Here is a 21,329-nt window from a genome sequence, read left to right on the forward strand (position 1 = left end):
GACATAAAAAATAGGGGGAATAAGGAATATTTTTGTTTGTTTGTTTGTTTTTATTGATGATCTTTTAAGAGTAATTTTACTGAAGTAGATGGGTTTAATGATTATTTTTATTGAGGAACCTTAAGAGTAATTTTTCTTGAGATCCTCCAAGAGAATATATGCCTTTGACTAAAGTGGCTTTAATTTTTGTTCACCAGTGGAGTTGAATTGCATCACGAGTGACTGGTACAAGTACTGGTCAGTCCAACCCCTTATGCTGTGAGTTAGCACATCATTGTCTCAGAGGGTGTGTTTTGATTAATCGTTTCTGAAGCTGATCTCCTGCCTGCTGTCTGAGTTGGCTCTCTTCCAGTCCTTGTTAATTGTCCAAGTACACGGTGATCGGAGTCAGGCAGGAGAATAAAGATAAAAGCCTTTCTCTTAATTTCTTCATTTGTTTCCACCTTCTGTAAAGTGCTTTATTAATCTGTGATAATAACGGACTCCTTGAATGGATTTACTATAGCCTCAGTAATTGGGAAAACATTGAAAGAGTCACCGTTTTTACTGAAAGTTGATCATCCTTGTGTTTTCAAGAACAGCTTTTTTTTTTTTTTTTCAGATTTAGAAGGATCGCATTTTGAATAACTGAGAATTTTTGTTTGCTTAGCTGACAGCACATTAGATCCGACCAATTTGTCTTAGCTTATTTATACTCAGCTCAGACTATCGTTTCCACACGATGAGGTATAAGGGGAGTTTATGCTGATATTTTTATGTTGACTGTGTTCAGTGACATTTACATTCTGGCCTGGGGAACACAAGAGAGATATTTCTTGGAGTCTTCTGGCAACGCGTATTTTTTAAGTTCATCAAAAAATGCAAATGCTGAAAATCCTATTGCTATTATAGTTAGTTTTACGACATCTGTTAATATTACTACTGCTTTGAACAAACGTATATTACATATGCACCTGGATGGAACCTCATCTTTCTTGAAGAACATCTAAAGTTACACATATATGTGTTGGAGTTTTGATATTTTCCTCCTTTCTCTATACTGTATTCTATTTTTTCCATTAGAGTTGAAGAAATAAAAATAGAATAAGATGAAGTAAGAAGGACGGCAGTCACAGGGGATTAAAAAAAAAAAAAGGGAAGTGAAAAACAGTGAATTTTACCTGTATGTCACCGGGGAAAGAAAATCACATTTTTAAGAGGTATAGAGGTCTCAGAATGAACAGGCATCACAAGAGGTCCTTGCAGGTAGGCAGAGTTTCAGTGTAACTTTCCAATTATTTCATAAATGATGAATGGAGACTAGAAATCAGTTGTGTGGGTTCCATGTACCTTTTGGTGTAATTAGCTATTCACTTTAGGCTTTTGTGCCTACTGGCAGATGTCCGTGGGAGATCACTTAGATGACGCACCTCTCAGAGGCTTTCTCTCCATTGCTGAAAGGCGTGCTCCCATTGTCTCTTCTTGGCATCCACCACGTCTACACCACCACGTAGAATATTTCATTTGCTACTGTTTGTAAACAAAGTAAATGAATTCATCAGCTATATGAACATTTCCTCTCAACATCACAGTAATAGTTTTTGCAATGAAAGTAAGACCAAAGGCCTGAATTGTTTCCAAAATAATTGGTTTAAAAATATGAAATGGTTAGGCCTGTTCGAAGGAATACCTCAGCTGTATGATAGAAACCACTTTATTTAGTGGATGGCTGTTTTCAGTGTGTAGTATGCAAAACAGCAGTAGCAGCTTGTGCGATATGCCTCATTTCTTCCCCTGTGGGATCTATTTCCTTTTGCTATACAGCATTTTAAAAGTTCTGTGTTCAGTGCAGTGGTCGTCTAAGAGTGTAGCAACTAGGGCACATATAACAAATTGCTTCCTTGAGTCTATGCCTGATGCACACTTTAAAACTAAAAGGTCCAAACCCAAATTCCGTATTCCCATAGCCCCAAACCTGCCCCTCTGTCCTTTGACACCTCTTTTTTTTTCCATTTGCTCAGATCTACAACTTTGGGGTTATCCTTGCTTTTGTCTTTCTCCCCTATTGCTGCTGGCTCTATCTTTAAAAAAAACAGACAAAAATACCCCCCATAATATCCAGCCAGTTCTACCAGGCCCTCACTTTTTCCCAGTCCAGTTCACCCCCAACTCTCATCCGAGTTATTTTAATCATCTCTCAGTACACTCCCTGCTTCCATCTTCGAATACACAGGTTTTTCCAGCATATTCTCAACGTGGCAGTCAGCACGATTCTTACATTTACATCCATTACATTCCCAACACTCTTATTCAAAACTCTATACTGGCTTCTTCTCTTATCCAGAGTAAAATCCAAAATCTTTGCTGACACCTGAGCCCCAGATGATCTGCTCCCTGGTGCTTCTCTAGTGTCACCTCCCACCACCATCCCCTTCCCTCTCTGCCTGGCCCACACCGGCTTCATCACTGTGTCGCCTGTAGGGTACACATACTCTTTGGAGGGGCACCTGGGATACCTTTCCTGCAGTTATCGTCATGCCTTGCTGTCTCTTCCTTTAGACCTCTGTTCGATATCAGGCTGTCAGAGAGGCCCCCTTGAACAACCCTAAATAAATAGCCATCCTCTACAATCATGTCATTTCCTTCCTACTGACTTTTATTTATGTTCCTTCATGGTGCTTATTACCACATGAGATAGATAGATATATATTATTGGCCAGGTCCCCCTCCTATTCCAGAATAGAAGCTTCTTGATGGCAAACCTGTTTGTAGACTTCTCTGTTCCTAGCACATAGAACAGTGCCTGGTACACAGCGGTTACTCCATAAATATTTGCTGAATGAGAGTGTGATTCAAGGCAGAAATCTCACCCTGCACAATGTCAACTGTTGCTCAGTGCTGCACTGTCTTGGGGAGACAAATAGCTCTGTGAAATACCAAAGAGCAAAGACTACTTTGCAAATCTTAACTGGCACACATCAGTAGGAAGAGAGGGGTTGTTATAGGCTTAGAAGTCTTTGAAGGCTTCATGGCGCAGATAAGACCAGGGCTCAGCCTGGGATGATGGGTTGTGTTTAGAGTTAGATGCAAGTAAATGGCGAGATTGCCAATCCTATGCAAATGCCAGGGAGACAGTGGGAGATTCATTATTGGATTCTGGGGAATAAAAACCTCAGATGCTGATACCTATATTCTAGAGGTATTTTCAGTGAAGTATCATTTGAAGCTGTTGGAGTGGATGAGTATCTAAAAATGAGAGTATAGCTGGAAGAAGGCAGAGACTGGACCTCAGGAAGTGGCTGCGTTTAACAGATAGGGTGAGGGGTAAAGCCATTAAAGGCAAAACAGAAGAGAAGGCCAGATATGTTGAAAAGAAGCCGAAAAACGAGGTTCCAAAGGAAGATAAGACATTGAAAGACAAAACTGTTTCAAATATTGAAGTGAAGTCTAGTAGAAGAAGAGCTTTTGAGAGGCCATTGGGCTTGAAACTTAAGAGGTCATGGGTAGACTTCGTGCCATTTAAGTGATGGGAAGGGATGCAGGCTGGATGGAATGAGCTTCCAAGTGAGCACGTGGGAAAGCAGGGCAGCTGGTACGGATAACAGGCTCAGGAAGTTAGGCAGGAAAAGGACCAAGATATAAACGTGATCCAGGAGTAGGGCCAGAGGAGAGGGATCTGCTCTTCCGATGCACACGAGATGAGCCCTCCTTTCCCTGCCTATGCCCAGGACAGAGGAACCACGTTACAGCATCCCTCAGCCCACCCTCTTAGATAACCCACCGGTTCTATTGTTATCTGCCCATGCCACAGACGATACCTTGCCACCCTGTCCCTTTTGGTGACCCAGGTCCATTTGTAGACATTAGGAGAAACAGTCCTATTGGACTTGCATTGACTTTTCTGCCGTAGCTTTTTCTGCCTTGACCATCTTTTCTAACAGTGCACATCTTACTGTCTTCAGGTGAAAGTGCCGCTCGGCGCAGCCCTGTCTTGGGCAGAAAATAAGAGCTCTATAAAATACAGAAAAGCATCCATTCCCTTGCAGCTTTCAACGAACCCATGAATTATTAGCAACAGAGTCAAATGAGCACATGTCAGAAGCTTAGACCGCAAACAAGTGTCTGCAATGCACACACAATTCGTTATGCACCCTAAGAGTTGCCTCAGGAAAACTGCTTATTGCTGGTCTTGTTAAAATGGGTTTTTATTTCTCCTTCATACCGGTCATTTATTTTTTTTTTCAACACTAATGATATGTGTAGGAATGTAAGCATAATATATGAGAATGCTGAGGAATTTTTTAATAGGGCTGGATATAGGTAGGGAGGTGGAGAAGGGAATAGATGGAAAGAGGATTATGGTCGTTTTTCTAAGATTTCCAGGTAAAGAGCACAAGTCTCCTTTATTTGCACTTCTCTTTTAGGTGGGCGGTCTCTAAAGAATAGCTGTGTAAATTTCTAATGGAGCAGATGGCAAGTTCCTGTGGGACCAGCGCATTGCTGCTTCCTGGTTTCCAGCTAGAAAACCCTCAAGAGAAGGGGGACATATCACTGTCATCTCTGTGTTCCTCGCAGCTTTTAGCACAATGTCAGGCTCCCATTAGATGCTCAATGACTGTTTGCTGATTTCTCCATCTTAATCACAGTAGGTTAGAGCCTGTAGTTCCTTGGAGATCATCAAGTTCATTGCTTCTCAGTGTTAACACGCATACTGATCACCCAGGGATCTTTATAATATGCAGCTCTGCTCCTGTGGGTCTGCAGTGAGGCCTGATTGTGCATTTCCCACCAGCTCCTAGCGGTGCTTTAACCCCACTTCGCACCCAACACCCCCCCCCAACCCGCCTACCTCTGTGGGTGGGCTGAGGGGACCCAGAGCCAGAAGGTGATCAAAGTTCTTCTTCATGAAATGTCAAATGTGGTTGAAGAGAATTTGAGCTCTGATATTTTTTTAAATATTTAGATAAAGTTTTAATATGAAGCAGAATACAAAATGTGATTAAGGAAATTTGTAAAAGTAAAAATGTAAACTGTTATAAAAATGTAAGACAAATGGAAGGGATTTTTTTGCAGTTGAAAATTCGCTCTTCAGGTTATACTCCCGGTTGGCCTCCAGGGGATGCCTTGTGATCAGATGCTCTTAAAGGTACTTTAGTGGAAAAGTTTCAGAAGCACTAACGTGGTATGGATGAGGAAATGGGGACCCAGGGAGGTTCAAATAGCTAGTTAGTCTAATAATAACTAACTTTTAAAAATTTATTTGTTTTTTTTAAATTAAAGTATAGTTGATTTACAATGTTGTGTTAATTCCTGCTGTACAGCAAAGTGATTATATATATATATATTCTTTTTTATATTCTTTTCTGTTACGGTTTATCCCAGGATATTGAATATAGTTCCCTGTGCTATACAGTAGGACCTTGTTGTTTATCCATTCTATATAATAATAACTTTTACTGGGCTCTTACTATGAGCAAGTCGTCGTGCACAAAACATATATCATCACATTTAATATCAGGCTAATTTTCTCAGGCCCATATCACTGTTGTTTCCATTTGGATCTGAGGAAACTGAGGCTTCGAGAAGCTGGGCAGTTTGCCCCAGAAGTTACCTCAAAGTCCTTGCTGTCAAGTACGGAGTTTCAGATCCTCCTGAAGTAAGAAGGCCTGGGGCTAGAACCAGACCATATCACTTCTGTCCAGGACTCCACGGAGAAGCTGGGCTAAACCAGGCTGATGCACCTGGCAGCGCTCAGTGTTTCCAAGGAGTGCCGTTGACAATTATGGAAATGTGTCTCGTATGAATCGGGATATTTATTCCTTCCTTGTTTCTTTCATGATAACAATAAGAAGATTAACTAGGTTTTCTGTTCAGTAACTGAGCCCCGGTTCTAGGCTTAGAGAAAATCAATAGTTTCTCACTAATATGTACTTCTCCTGCCAAGCAGCCATCAGAGTTAAAGGAAAAGAGTGTCTATAATGAGCTTTTATAAATTGCATTACTAGGTGACAGTTAATGGGTTTCATTCCTTACACAAATGGGATTAAAAAGAGTAGTACTCAGAGCTTCCCTGGTGGCGCAGTGGTTGAGAGTCCTCCTGCCAATGCAGGGGACGCGGGTTCGTGCCCCGGTCCGGGAAGATCCCACATGCCGCGGAGCGGCTGGGCCCGTGAGCCATGGCCGCTGAGCCTGCGCGTCCGGAGCCTGTGATCCGCAACGGGAGAGGCCACAGCAGTGAGAGGCCTGCATACCGCAAAAAACAAAAAAAAAAAGAGTAGTACCCAGAATGCTGTAAAGAGTGACTGCTCCGCTTCTCTGCATTTCAACTCAGCATTCTGGAAGCTATCCAGACATCTTCTGGATTTTTCCATGCTTGTGACACTACACCTTCCATGTTTGTGATAGCAAATATGCACTGAGCTCATCATGGGATGAGGCTAAACGTGCCTGCTGCCCCCAGATCTCCCTGGTGACCAAGGGCGGGTGAAGCAGGAACTTTAGCCCCAGTGGCAGGTCTGTTTTTCTTGTTCATTCTGGCTCTCCGTCCTATAAAAATAGACCAAATTTTTCCTCTTCCCTCTAATGAATCCCTGACATTTCCAAACATGAGAAACAGTGGGTCATTTCTATGAAGTGAGATTTTTGTAGAGGTTTGGGTTTGGATAAAGCCAAGACGCTTTGAAATTATACAGTCTGACTTTGCCGAGATCATCTGTAGGTCCAGGGTAAGTAGAAACCCTGAGGTTTTGTATCTCTCCCCTTAAACTAATAAACATTAAACATGTGCTAAAGAAAAACTATGATTCTGAACCACACGATATCATCATTTTTAAATTTATTTCATACTGACGGCTGAGAATATGTAAAAATTTAACACAGCTCGTTAAGCAAGAAATACAACAGGAGCTGAAATGCCACACGGCAAGGCAGTTCAGAACACTTCTCCGCCTGTGAATTACATGCTAAAGACCCCATCCAGTGGCTTAGCGGTGCCCTCTCTTTATCAGCGGCAGTGCCTAGCCTTTGTGAGAGTAAGAAGCTGAAGGACCCAGGACTCACTCTACATGTAAATGGCATGTGTAGTCAGCTCTAAATCTTAATTTGAGGTTTGATTGAGAGGCGCAGGGAAGCTGCTCCACAGGAAAATATCTCTTCTAACGAAGCCTAAAATCCACCATATGCACACTATGATTCCTGCTAAATCTGGCCATACTCTTCCCATTGTCTTTACAATACAAATATCCCTGAGAAAAATGATACATTAAGTTCCTCACATCACAGTGTGAAGACATTTTTTTTAAGTTTTTTTTTGGTGTGGACCATTTTTAAAGTCTTCATTGCTTCTGTTTTATGTTTTGGTTTTTTGGTCCCGAGGCATGTGAGATCTTAGCTCCCCAACCAGGGATCGAACCCACAACCCCCTGCATTGGAAGGCAAAGTCTTAACCACTGGACCACCAGGGAAGCCCCTGGAGATATTTTTAGAGTCTTCCTTCAGAGCGGAGCAGGGGGGAAAGCTGTATTTTTTCCTAATGCACGGGGACACAAGGTCTTACCTTGTTGGAAGTTTGGGGTTGGGTAACTATCCTTTGTGCCGGGCCATTTTGATATAGTCTGTTATTACAACACAAAGCCTAACACATGGCAGCAAATTCAGACAACACTGTCCTTAAAGCATATCCTGCAGGTGAACTTTGGTACATATTTGCTTATCACTTATTCACTTGGCTATAGTGGGGAACACAGAAAGAATAACGTACTTAAAAAACAGAGGACATGGGCTTCCCTGGTGGCGCAGTGGTTGAGAGTCCATCTGCCGATGCGGGGGACACGGGTTCGTGCCCCGGTCCGGGAAGATCCCACATGCCGCGGAGCGGCTGGGCTGGTGAGCCATGGCCGCTGAGCCTGCGCGTCCGGAGCCTGTGCTCCACAAGGGGAGACGCCACAACAATGAGTGGCCCGCGTACCGCAAAAAAAAAAACAAAAAACAAAAAACACAGGGATGCATTTTCATCATCACACTCCTTTCAAAACCATGAGTCAGTTTACCAAATCCTTTTATTTTTTTTAACATCTTTATTGGCGTATAATTGCTTTACAATGGTGTGTTAGTTTCTGCTTTATAACAAAGTGAATCAGTTATACATATACATATATCACCATATCTCCTCCCTCTTGCGTCTCCCTCCCACCCTTCCTATCCCACCCCTCTAGGTGGTCACAAAGCACCGAGCTGATCACCCTGTACTATGCGGCTGCTTCCCACTAGCTATCTATTTTATGTTTGGTAGTGTATATATGTCAGTGCCACTCTCTCACTTCGTCCCAGGTTACCCCTCCCACTCCCCGTGTCCTCAGGTCCATTCTCTACATCTGCATCTTTATTCCTGTCCTGCCATACAGTACATTTCCCAGAGAGCATGGTGTATCACCACATTAGGCAGGAATCCTGGGAAATGTTTTCCTTTTTTATCAGCTGGAGCCGATTCAAAGAGCTTTGAATTTCAAGAGGTGACCGGTTTCTCTACCCATCCTCACTGATCATTTCACTGTCAAATTTAATTATGGATTAAATTCTTAAAGATCAACTTTTTTTTCTTAGTATGAAATTTCTAGTCTTAGCCGCTAAGATAAAATCTGAAAGGCATATGGTAGGTAATCATAGTTAACAAGTTAAATGATGCGGGCCAGCTAAGGGTATGTACCACGTTGCCAAGCATAGCGGACCTCTCATCAAGTGACGCAGAAAAGCAGGGCACCAGCTCTCCCTTTCAGAACGGTCTATTGGAGCTCCCAGTAAGTGCCTTAAGTCACAATGGCATTTGTCTGAATTTAACTCTGCTGCGGTAGCCCTGGGTACAGCAGCAGACAGACTGGTATCTTGCCATTGTCAGACTTGCCAGATTTGCCAACCAAACCAATTTACTTTTTAAACTATGATGATCAGAGGATTTATAGTCTCCAAGAGCAGTAGACATTATGCTAATGGGAGAGAGGCAGCCTTCCCCTTCTCGGGGAACATTTATCTCTCCTGGGTGATGACAGCTTTATGATTTTACTGAGAGAATCCGTGGAAGGTGCTTTTACAAAATCGACTGTCTTTTGAGATATTTCCAAGGACAATGGCACAGGAAAGAGGAACCATATTATGAAGCAGAAGCTTAATAAAACTCGGGAGTGAAAAATGAGATGTCATAACCATGAGGGGAAATTGACTTTCTTTCACTTGATCCATCCCATCCCATTGCATCCTTACATGGTATCCATTGCATTTCTTTATTCATAATGGACTACAATGGGGAAGTTATGCTTCCTGTGGTAAACCCCTGTGCATTTGCTGTTTGACATGCTCTCCTGGGAAATTCTCAAAGTTAGGGGCCTTTGAGTTGTATTGTTCCTACTTGGCACAGGTAGAAGGGCTACCCCACCACTTTGTACTGTTGGAAGTCTTATCCTCATTTCGATCAGAACTGCCTTTTGTTTTGAAGGGAGTTTGTTTTGCAGTCAGGTTTCTAAGGGAAACAGGCTGATGGTGACCCTGACTTCCACGGCATCTTTCCTGTACATCATGTGGTCCACAGGGCATGTGCAAGTTCATCCCCAAATCCTATGACTCAGCTTGAGTGAACTGCAGTCCTTTCCTCCTAGCTGGGGCCGAGGAGGCAGCAGAAGATAGAGCTCTATCATTCTTCAAAATCTTCTTCCCTAGCTGCGCACACTGATGCTTTCTTTTTTGCTGTGTCACTTTGCTCTCATATGTTTTCCTCTTGATTTCTCTCTGGCTGTGACTTGTGCAAACTCTTTTCTTCTCCTTTATCATATCCTTGTACTAATATTTCTACTCTTTCATTTCTTCTCATTCTTCCCAAAGATGATTAAGTCATTTCCATCTCCTATTCCTCCAGTATCCTAAAGTCATCCTCCGCTCATTTCCTTCCCTCTTGCATTATTTCCCTTCTAGACCTAAAGTAAGTCATAATGATGAGAGTAGTAATTATTGCATGTTGAAGCTGCTGTGTTTCAGGACACACTGGGCTACACACTTCTCATTTGGCATCTCAATTAATCCCTGCAAATGAGAGGGTGGTATCATGCCCTTTTAATTGACGAGAATCAATGAGGTTCATAACAGTGATTAGTTGGCAGAGCTCCTGGTCCAGCGCAGTTTATCTGACTCCTGGTGTACCAAAAAAAACACCATAGCTTGCTTAATGATGAGCTGTAACTCATAGGCCTCAGGTGAATTTGAACAGATATTTACACCCCTTCGCTCAGGGTATTCATTGACCTGTATCCATTGATGCAGATAAATTCCTTTTCCTGCAAACCTATCAATAATTATATATTGAATATTTAGCTTAAGAAATTCATAAGGGGCTTCCCTGGTGGCGCAGTGGTTGAGAGTCCGCCTGCCGATCCAGGGGACACGGGTTCGTGCCCCGGTCCGGGAAGATCCCACATGCCGCGGAGCGGCTGGGCCGGTGAGCCATGGCCGCTGAGCCTGTGCGTTCGGAGCCTGTGCTCCGCAGCGGGTGTCCGATGTTTTTTTCCAGCGTCTTAATAAATGGTATTTCAGTACTACATTTTTTTAAAAAACAGGCTCTCTCCTGAGTGAGTTTTGTATTTTGAAAGCTTTTGATTCCTTGGGCCAAGATATCAAGGAACCCAGCCTGCCCAGACACCTTTGACACATCTCCACATAAAGCCCCTACCCTGCTCCTGTCAGCAGCTTCCTGGGAGAGGTTCTGGGATGGAATGAGCCCTCGGCTGCCAGCCTCCAATTCAGTAGCAGCTTTTGCCCAGCTTCGAGCAGCCATCTAATGAATAAGAGGCCCGAAAGAAGATCTCAGATCTCAGAACTTCTGCTCTTCCAGTGTCCTGACTGCTTGCTTAAAATGGCCTTGGCCTCATTCACTTAAAAAAAGAAACAAAACACTTGTGCACAGGTGTTAGGCAGGACCCTGCAGTATGGGTTGGAGTTACACCCGACATACACATCTGTGGGCCTCCAGAGATTATAATTGTTGAGTTCATCAGGAGTAAGGGGGCATATGCTTAGCAAGAAAATAGGATTGACTGCAGGAATTAAGCTGACAGCAGTGAGTGAATTAGTGGGCCAGATGCATCAGGCCTACAGAGTAAGGGCATGTAGTGTTGCAGGTCACATGACCTTGAGTGTGCCCACACGCCATAGGGCCAGGCTTCGTCTGAGAAATGGGCCATTACTGTGTTCACATATATCATAGAAAACAAATACATACCTGCATGCTGTTTCCCCTTCTAAAAAAATTAGACAAATTTTAACTTTCTTTTCATGGTTCAGAATAGGCAGGGGTTCTTTTGATTGGTTAGTTGGTTGGTTTTAACTTGAAGGATAGTTGATTTACAATTTTATGTTAGTTTCTGGTGTACAACATAATGATTCAGTATTTTTATAGCTTATGCTCTATTTAAAGTTATTATAAAATATTGGCGAGATTCCCTGTGTTATATAATATATCCTTGTAGCCTATTTATTTTATACACAGTAGTTTGTACCTCTTTAATCCCCTACCCCTATCTTGCCTCTCTCCCCACTGGTAACCAACCACTAGTTTGTTCTCTATATCTGTAAGCAGACTAGGCAGTTTTGGCAAGGAAAGTTAATCGCTGAAAGAAAAGCTAGGTATACAAGGCATCTAGAAATATTAGATGTTACTTCCGTTATCTTTCAAGATGGAAAGATAATAGTTCCAGGAAGAACCATAAAGAAGCATGTGTTCTGTCATCTCTCCGTAGGCTGCTCCCTGGTCAAAGAATATTCCAAATGGCTGTGGCTGCATTGTGACTTTTGATGGTGATGATAATGAAAATTCCCATTAATACAGTTTCTTTATTTGAGGTTAGTATTAGATGACCGTGTCTAACAAAGTCTCGGGATTTGACTAACACTCCATCTGCAGGTTTTAGTTGCTAACACGATGAAAATATAAGAAAAGAAGCAAAGTCTTATTTCGGTAGAAGATCATGTGACCGTTTTAATCTTTAAAAATGTAGTTCCTTTTTGTTCTTTAGAGAAAGAAAAGTTGCTCCAACTCCCTAATACCTCGTTGTTAATAATTATTCTTCTGGCCTTTTTATTAGTGGTTTTTAGTTTAGAGTTTTATGGCAAGAATAATGTTTATAGGTTGGCACAACGAAAAAAAAAAAATCACCTTGTTTAAAAATTGTCCTACCATTTAAATATCATCATTTTGGCAGTGAATACCTTCTAAACTTATCCTTCTCAATTGTGGGCATTAAGCTCATAAATAGGAATGCTAGAGGGGGAGAAAAGGGAGTCTCTTCCAGGAGAAGAAAAGCCTTGGAGAAGTGAATGGAAAATGTTGCCTCTGTTTAGCATGAATGAGCCTGGGATTTAAATAACATTCTTCAGGCCAGATAAATAGTTTTTCTTTGGCTTAGTAATCATGCATGGCATTCAGATATTTAAGTGAAATGTCTTCTGGCTTTCCTCACTTCCTCTTTGATCTTGACGTGCCCTGTTGTATTTTAACTCATCAGCTTCACCAAATAAAAACTCTAATTTATTCTTTTTAGTACATGTAACCGAGGCAGATTTGCTGTAAGACATTGGAAATGCACATAATCAAGTTTTTTGCTTTATACACACATATCCCTAAATGCTGAAATACACCAGGATAATTAAACGTAGTCACTGCTGGATGGCTGCATCATAAGGGATTATGATCTCATTTATTCTTTTCTTTGCTCTCTTTTCAAGCCGTTCCACAACGACTATGCATTACATTTATTTTAAAATGCAGATTTTTTAAAGAGAACTATTCCAAAATTTATTTGAATTCTTTGTTAGTAAATGTCATTTTGAGACACTGGTTAGTTTGTAGTTTGGGGGGGGGGGTTTGTTTTGCTTTTAATTTTTATTGGAGTATAGTTGATTTACAGTATTGTGTGCGTTTCAGGTGTACAGCAAAGTGAATCACTTATGCATATACGTATGTCCACTCTTTTTTAGATTCTTTTCTCATATAGGCCATTACACAGTATTGAGTAGAGTTCCCTGTGCTATACAATAGGTCCTTATTAGTTATCTATTTTATATATAGTAATGTGTATATGTCAATCCCAATCTCCCAATGTATCCCCCCCCATTACCCCCGGTAGCCATAAGTTTGTTTTCTACATCTGTAGCTCTATTTCTTTTTTGTAGATAAGTTCACTTGTACCATTTTTTTAGATTCCACATAGAAGTGGGATCATATGATATTTGTCTTTCTCAAGACACTGATTATTTTGACCCAGATCTGAATAGCCCCAAAGTCCAGTTGCAGCCAAGCTTCTCTGAAGTATTTACTGCATGGGAGTTCGATAAAGACAGCCTTACAGAATGTATGCACACATCATGACAAGTCACAGCTGAAATCAGATGAGCAAAAAGGAATTGCAAGTCTGTTTTGTGTCTCTCCCTTTTTGTGACCTTCAGGCAAGGTAAATCATTACAGCCCTGATCACTCAACAGAATGCTAGCTTATTCTATGGGCAGGATTAATCTGCGCCAGAGAAGGTGGGAATTCACGTTGGGCATTCAAAACAAGGGAGGCAAATAGAGTTTGCCCTAGAATCGTGCTATGGGTAAGGAGACAACCTCATGCTGCCTTTATTACATGCTATGTGAACTATTTTCACTCTTATACAGGTGATCTTTTCTAGGTCTAATGATATATCACATCTGGAGGAATAAAGAAGTCTGTTACTTGTCACCTGGAAAGGGCCTGGTGATCATCTTTGCTGTGTCCATAGGGCTGATTAATCAGGTGTGACAAGACTGTCACCCTTCTGTTTCCTAAAACTCAAAATGGATCATGAAGAAAGAATCAGGGCGAACCACTGATTTTCTTCATAACCTTTAACTGTACATAGACTCTGTATAAGCCTTTCAGACAATTGCCTAAAGCATTTGCATTCCCTAGAAACAGACTAAAAAGAATTAATCAGCTCTTCTATAAAACCCAACACAGATGACTGCTCGTGTTGATGCAGTGGACAGGCAGTCATTAAAAAGGCTTATTTATAATACTGTCTTTTCCTATCAGTAGTATCTTGACAAGCTACCAGTGAAGCATTGCATGCTAATCTTTACAAAAGGAGGAAATAAGGAAGTCAGAACCAGGGGTCTGTGACTCTAAAGTCTATTTTTTTTCTCCACATGGCTTAGAAAGATCAGCCTTTGAACCCAAAAGATTTCAGCTCGGAAGCCAGCGTGAACCCCGCCTCTTTGTCCCGTCCCTCCCCCAGCACTGTCCCCTCCCAGGAGTACATCTTGGGCCCACTTGTTGTTTTTCCTTTTTGCTTCAGCAAAGCCTCCTTTTGCCCTTTCAGCTGAGCTGATTCGCCACATGAGAAGATAAGGAAGCCACGCACTTCTCCACCTAGGTGGTAGACAGGCTCAGGAAAGGCCAAGGCAGCGTCTGCTCAACCAAGGAAGAGCGGGTATTTGTGGCCGTTGCAGTTTTCAATCTCGGGACTCGCAAAGGTTCCTCCTCTGCCTTGAGATGCAGTGTATTCTCAGGAGGCCCACGTGTGGAATGTGGCCACCGTTAGCGTTGTGTTTATCAGCCTGGGCCAAGCTTAGGGGACCCGAGATGATCTGTGTGCTTCCGCTGTCAGAATGTAATGACTGTTCTTCCAAGTATCCTTTTGCAATCCCTGGGGCTGGGGTGAAATGCCAGCTGTGAGGTAATCCTCACCAAAAAGGGATCTGTGCAGCTTTGCATTCCCAGGCTATGAAAGGGATGCCGGAGAACTTGAAGGCCCACTTGGCTGTCCTGCTGAAGCTCTGATGAAGAGCCCACAGACACTTGGGGGCCAAGTCACAGCCCACTTCCCCATGGCCCTGGGGACCGCACTGCTGGTATTCCAGAGGAAAGCTAGGCTAGCACTGGGAAATGTCGACTTCCTCCTGTGAGATCAAAAAAAGGCCCTGCCAGGGGAACACATCCCAAGATCTTCAAGGGGAATGCACCTGAAGGACTGGGAAGGGGGAGGATTTCCAGATTATGTGCTTAGGATCCCAGAATTTAAACCTGTGCCACGTACTTCAAATGTTACTTTCCTGGAATTGATTGGAAGTTTTTTGTTTGGTTGGTTTTGGGGGGTTTTTTTGCGGTACACGGGCCTCTCACTGTTGTGGCCTCTCCCGTTGCGGAGCACAGGCTCCGGACGCGCAGGCTCAGCAGCCATGGCTCACGGGCCCAGCCGCTCCGCGGCATGTGGGATCTTCGCGGACCGGGTCACGAACCCGTGTCCCCTGCATCGGCAGGCGGACTCTCAACCACTGCGCCACCAGGGAAGCCTTGATTGGAAGTTTTGTTTCCCAGTAGCCTATCATAGAGGGCCAAGTGATAAATGTTAAATTTCAGAGTACTTGCAATTATCAGTAGTGTGTCCTTGGCCAAGTCCAAAGACACGTTGATCATTTGCTAGTAAGAGCTAACAAATGGGGCTGGACTACCAAGTTGTGATTAAACACTGCCACCTGCTTATCAGCCCTTTGAGGCTAAGGAAAATAGTTGACCTCATTTCACCTTTCATACGTTGTAATATTGCCCTGGTAGCATTTCTGAAAATGGCCACCTGTAAGTGTAAATTCACTGCTGAGTACCTGTACCTGTACCTGTGTGTGGTTCTAACTGAGCCATGGTTTCCAAGATATCCTTAGAATCATCCTAAGTTTTGCTTCTAAGAGCATAGAGCAACCTTGCCACCTTACATATTCGGGCATAAGCATACTCAATACGTATGTGTGAATTTTTAAAACGTCTCCTCTCTTTTAAAGCAAGACACAGTTTATGGATTTGCACTTGCCCATGATTTGACTTTGTTGGTAAAAGCCGTCCTGATTGCCAAGTCTGGATAACATTTCAGGGCATCACTGAGAATGCTCTGTCTGTGAACTGTGTGAGCAGACCGATGCTACAGTGAGGCTCTGCCTTTTGTGTTTCCCAGGTAGTCTGTGATTAGATTTATTTTAGCAATTATGATGTGGCGCTCATCTGGCACATGATAGCACGCTGACCACAGGACCTGTTGTCTTGCACTCAGGCCCTCCAAGACCATGTGAAAATTATCTTCTTTGCCAGCCACTTTGATCTGGTCACCCTGGCACTGAGAGCTTCTGGCTGTTTCCTAAAGCCCTTCACGTTAGCCTCAGCCTCCTCACTCTGGTTGCTGCAGCTTGGCCCTCCCCTAACCACAGCTTTTCCCCTGATCTCCTGTCACCTCCTTTGCTTCAGCCAAAGAAAGCTATTCTCAGATTCTTTTGACACAATCTGACATTCTTGATACCTTGAGTTCACTAGCACAGTTTACCGCAATAGAACGAGGATACATAAACCAAAGTCTATAAGGCATGTGTTAGCTCCGTTGGCTTCCTAACCTTTAGAAGTTAGGAAAGGAGTCGAGAGAATGAGATCTGCATGTTGATTCATGCTTTGCATCTTTTCCATGGTTATCAGGCATTTAATGTCAGAGTCCTTCAGGAGAAATTTCAAGAGGGAGAAGGAACTGTTCCGTGTTATTTTAATCACAGTTTAAGGATGTTTTAAACCCAATTTAAAAACATGATAAAAGAAACAGAATTTATAGCATCAAAAAGTATCACAGGTGGGGAGGCAACCAAAATGAATAGAAGGTAAAGCTATTCAGTGACCAACGGATAAATTTTGCAAGTGAGCAGCATGAAATGAAGTACAAGGCACAGAATGTGGATTAAATGACTTTTTTTTTTTTTTTTTTTTTTTTTTTTTTTGCGGTACGCGGGCCTCTCACCGCTGCGGCCCCTCCCGCTGCAGAGCACAGGCTCCAGACGCGCAGGCTCAGCGGCCATGGCTCACGGGCCCAGCCGCTCTGCGGCATGTGGGATCTTCCCAGACCGGAGCACAAACCCATGTCCCCTGCATCGGCAGGCGGACTCTCAACCACTGCGCCACCAGGGAAGCCCCTAAATTACTTTTTAAGCCACCTTCATTTATACATTCATTCACTCATTTGATAAAATATATCAAGAGCCTGACATGTGTCAGGTGGAATCCAAAAAATAAAAAATATTGTCTCTACCCTGCAAAACTAGCAACACAAGTTACAGTTATAGGAAAGCGAGACATATAAGATACAGTGGGGATAGAAATTATAGTGGGTTCCCCATGTAAGCCCTTTAAGCCTACTTATTTTAAATACTATTTTAAAATTCATGATTTATACTAAGAAAATTTATGGACAAGTTTTATAATAATACTAGTCTCTTTGTAGTTGTATCTATTTACTCTTTTTTCAGTCCATTTCTTAGACCTTTGGATATCAGTCGTGTAGAGAGTACATCTAGGATTCTTGTGTGAACCTGAAACCATGGCTACCAACTCAGCAGCAGAGATCCTGGGATCAACACCAGAAGCAAAGCTTGGTTTCATTTCAATCATGCATGAACTGGCTGATTGCCACCATCCTGGGAAGGATTTTTGTCCCCTTGGAGTCTTTTGCTATAATCTAGTATCTGGTAGAAAACATCACTTCTCTTAGAGGAAAAATGATCTGGTCCCGCCATTATGATGACTCTCCAGCAGTGAGATGGGAGGTCCTATCCAGTGGTGTTGGTGACTGCTGAGCAACAGAGCCTGGGTCTCATTGAGGCATTCCCAGAACTGATGGTGAAACTTGGGGGAATTCCCTTAACCACTTGTTTGAATCTCCCCTACCAAATGGAGAATATTCCCGTAAACATGTATGTGCTTACTTATAAGATGTACATGGTAGGGCTTCCCAGAAACTATAGAATATGTTGTTAAACATTTCACATGCATCAAGTCCTTTTGCATTTCCCACCTATGTGACCTTGGGGACTTAACTGCTATGCTGTGATTACTTCATTTGGTTGGGATTTCTCAGTGCCTTCCCCTCCATTTGGAATAAGACTGGGAAGTAGGAGATAAGCTGTTTGCTGAAGCAGTTGAGAAACTGAATATTTGCCAAAATTAGTTCATGGAGAAAAGTTTGTTTGATCAAACAAGTGTTTGAAATTCTGGTTAGTCTAAGTTAGATTTTTTTCTCACACCTTCCACCCCACCTTTTTAAGTGTAGGTTGTACTTAGGACCGTTAGTATACTGATATGTATTGTGAATCTCTGAACTGGAGAATATAGTGGGCATCCTTTGCTAAATTCATTTTTTAATTGAAGTGTAGTTGATTTACAATGTCGTGTTTCAGGTGTACAGCACAGTGATTTGGATATATATATACACTACCCCTCTTTCCTCTTTGGTAACCATATGTTTGTTTTCTATGTCTGTGGATCTGTTTCAGTTTTGTAAGTTCATTTGTATCATTTTTTTTAGATTCCATATGTAAGCGATATCATATGATATTTGTCTTTCTCTCTCTGGCTTATTTCACTTAGTATGATAATCTCCAGGTACAGCCATGTTGCTGCAAATGGCATTATTTCATTCTTTTTTATGGCTGCGTAATAATTTTTAAACTTGTATGGAAACACAAAAGACCTCGAATAGCCAAAGCAGTCTTGAGAAAGAAAAAAATGGAGCTGGAGGAATCAGGCTCCCTGGCTGCAGACTATACTGCAAAGCTCAGTAATCAAGACAGTATGGTACTGGCACAGAAACAGACATACAGATCAATGGAACAGGATGGAAAGCCCAGAGATACACCCACACACCCATGGTCAATTAATCCATGACAGAGGAGTCAAGAATGTACAATGGAGGAAAGACAGTCTGCAATAAATGGTGCTGGGAAAGCTAAATTCATGTTTTTAAAGAAAATTTCATGGAACTAGTTTTCTGCAGAAGCTTCTTTAGGAAGTAGTGGAGTAACAGACCAATGTATCTCCTTCTAAAACCTGCCCTCTTTCTACTGTGAAGTAAAGGCAACTTTCACACATAGAGTTGTAGGAAGGCCTTCCCAGTGACAGAGTTCTTTGCTTTTATTCACACCCAACTTCACAATAATCCTGTGAAAGTTACTAACTTCCCTTAGAAGAAAAATGGATGAAATAATCTCAAAAGGCCAATCTGAGATTTTTTTTCGTTGTTTAAATCCAAATTTAAATGAAAGATTATAATCACTTTAGGTGCTCATGGTCTAGAAGATTATAGATTATATTATAGATTATAGATTATATTATAGATTATAATCGCTTTAGGTGCTCATGGTCTAGAAGTCCAATGGTAAATATCAAAGTGAGAATGAAGCTCAGTATGTGGTTTCTTTCTCTCTCGCTCTCTCACTCTTTTCTCTCTTTCTCTTTTGGATTCTCTTTCTCTCATTCTTTCATTCTCTCTCCCTTTCTCTTTCTCTCTCTCTCCCTCTCAGTGTCACAAAATAAATGCACATGGATTATCTAAATCTTGCGCATGGGATTTAAACAAGGCACCGTAGAGTTTATCTGATGTTATTTCTCGGCAAACTCAGCCTTCCCTGCTTTACAGTGTTGGCTGCTTCTCCTCTTAGTCGCTCATAGGAGAAATAGTCTTGAGTCACATGGAGACAAATATAATGTGAATTTCAGAAGCACACAAAGCTTCCTTTCCCTCCCCCAACCCCACCCACGGGGGAATGCACCGGTTTTCCTTTCACCTGCGGTAACTACCACGTGTACCTGCTGGAACCTTCAGCATTATGGATGTCAGTGAAATTGCCTGTAATGTTGATTTGTCTGTCATCCCAGGGATGAGGCACGCTGATGAGTGGCTGAGCTCGGGAAAGAGAGGGTCGACAGAAGGCAGCACGCAGAAGTGCTGTAAATGAGGCATTGTGTTTCAGCACAGCAAGTGGTTTCTGAGTGTGACTGAGTCGGCCTCAGAGATAGGAACAGGATTTGGGCTCCTCCTGATTCTTTTCTTTTTATTATTATTTTATTTTATTGAAGTATAGTTGATTTACAATGTTGTGTTCATTTCTGCTGTACAGAAACAGTGATTCAGTTATACGTATATATGTATGCTTTTTCATATTCTTTTCCATTATGGTTTATCACAGGATATTAAATGTAGTTCCCTGTGCTATACAGTAGGATCTTGTTGTTTATCCATTCTATATATAACAGTTTGTATCTGCTAATCCCAACCTCCCAATCCATCCTCCCCCCAACCCCCTCCCCCTTGGCAACCACAAGTCTGTTCTCTATGTCTGTGAGTCTGTTTCTGTTTCACAGATAAGTTCATTTGTCATATTTTAGATTCCACATATAAGTGATATCGTATGGTATTTGTCTCTCTCTTTCTGACTTATTGATAGTTCACTCAGTATGATCATGTCTAGGTCCATCCATGTTGCTACAAATGGTATGACTTCATTCTTTTTTATGGCTGAGTAGTATTCCATTGTATGTATTTACCACATCTTCTTTTTTTAAATTTTATTTATTTTTGGCTGCATTGGGTCTTTGTTGCTGCACGCGGGCTTTCTCTAGTTGCGGCGAGCGGGGGCTACTCTTTGTTGCGGTGTGCGGGATTCTCATTGCGGGGGCTTCTCCCGTTGCGGATCACAGACTCTAGGCGTGGGACTTCAGTAGTTGTGGCTCATGGGCTTAGTTGCTCTGCGGCATGTGGGATCTTCCCAGACCAGGGCTCGAACCCATGTCCCCAGTATTGGCAGCTGGATTCTTAACCACTGTGCCACCAGGGAAGTCCCTACCACATCTTCTTTATCTCTTCATCTGTCGAACATTTAGGTTGCTTCCATGTCTTGGCTATTGTAAATAGAGCTGCTGTGAACATAGGGGTTCATGTATCTTTTCAAATTACAATTTTGTCCAGATCTATGCCCGGAAGTGGGATTGCTGGATCATATGGCAACTCTGTTTTTAGTTTTTTGAACCTCCTCATCCTTCATGTTACTGTATACTTGCTTTTCTTTCTCTTTCCTCTGGCAAACCACCCATCGATCCCTTTTATACATTTTAGCAACCTCATCATGTTATCAGAAGGCAGAGATAAAGTCAGTTTTGCCAATCGAAGGCCACAGAAAAGGGTTCATGAATAAAATTGAAAGTAGCTGTGTTGATTTATGTATACCCTCCTCTGTACTGTCATCGCAAATCAGAGCATACTCATTTTCAGGACTCTCCCAGGCAAGGGAATATGTGACTTTGAACTACATTTCAACTCTCTTCACTTTGTTTTGTGGAAATTTTTTCTTCCATTTCTTTTTTTTTAATTAATTAATTAATTTTTATTTTTGGCTGCATTGGGTCTTCGTTGCTGCATGCAGGCTTTCTCTAGTTGTGGCGAGCGGGGGCTACTCTTAGTTGCAGTGTGCAGGTTTCTCACTGCGGTGGCTTC

General features: G+C 42.2%; 1 protein-coding gene across 4 annotated transcripts in view; it reads left to right on the forward strand.

The window, feature by feature from the left end:
• Positions 1 to 21,329, forward strand: part of CHRM3 (cholinergic receptor muscarinic 3) — a 526,415-nt gene that overhangs the window by 397,479 nt on the left and 107,607 nt on the right. The window contains exon 1 of one of the 4 annotated variants that reach the window (XM_049696650.1): positions 11,755 to 11,863. The exons of the other annotated variants lie outside the window; for them this stretch is intronic. The gene's annotated coding sequence lies outside the window, so the exon portion shown is untranslated. Of the gene's footprint in view, positions 1 to 11,754; positions 11,864 to 21,329 lie in introns of those variants that run through there. 4 annotated transcript variants of the gene reach the window in all.

The sequence above is a fragment of the Orcinus orca genome, chromosome 14 (assembly GCF_937001465.1).
Source record: "Orcinus orca chromosome 14, mOrcOrc1.1, whole genome shotgun sequence".
Classification (NCBI taxonomy): Eukaryota; Metazoa; Chordata; class Mammalia; order Artiodactyla; family Delphinidae; genus Orcinus; species Orcinus orca.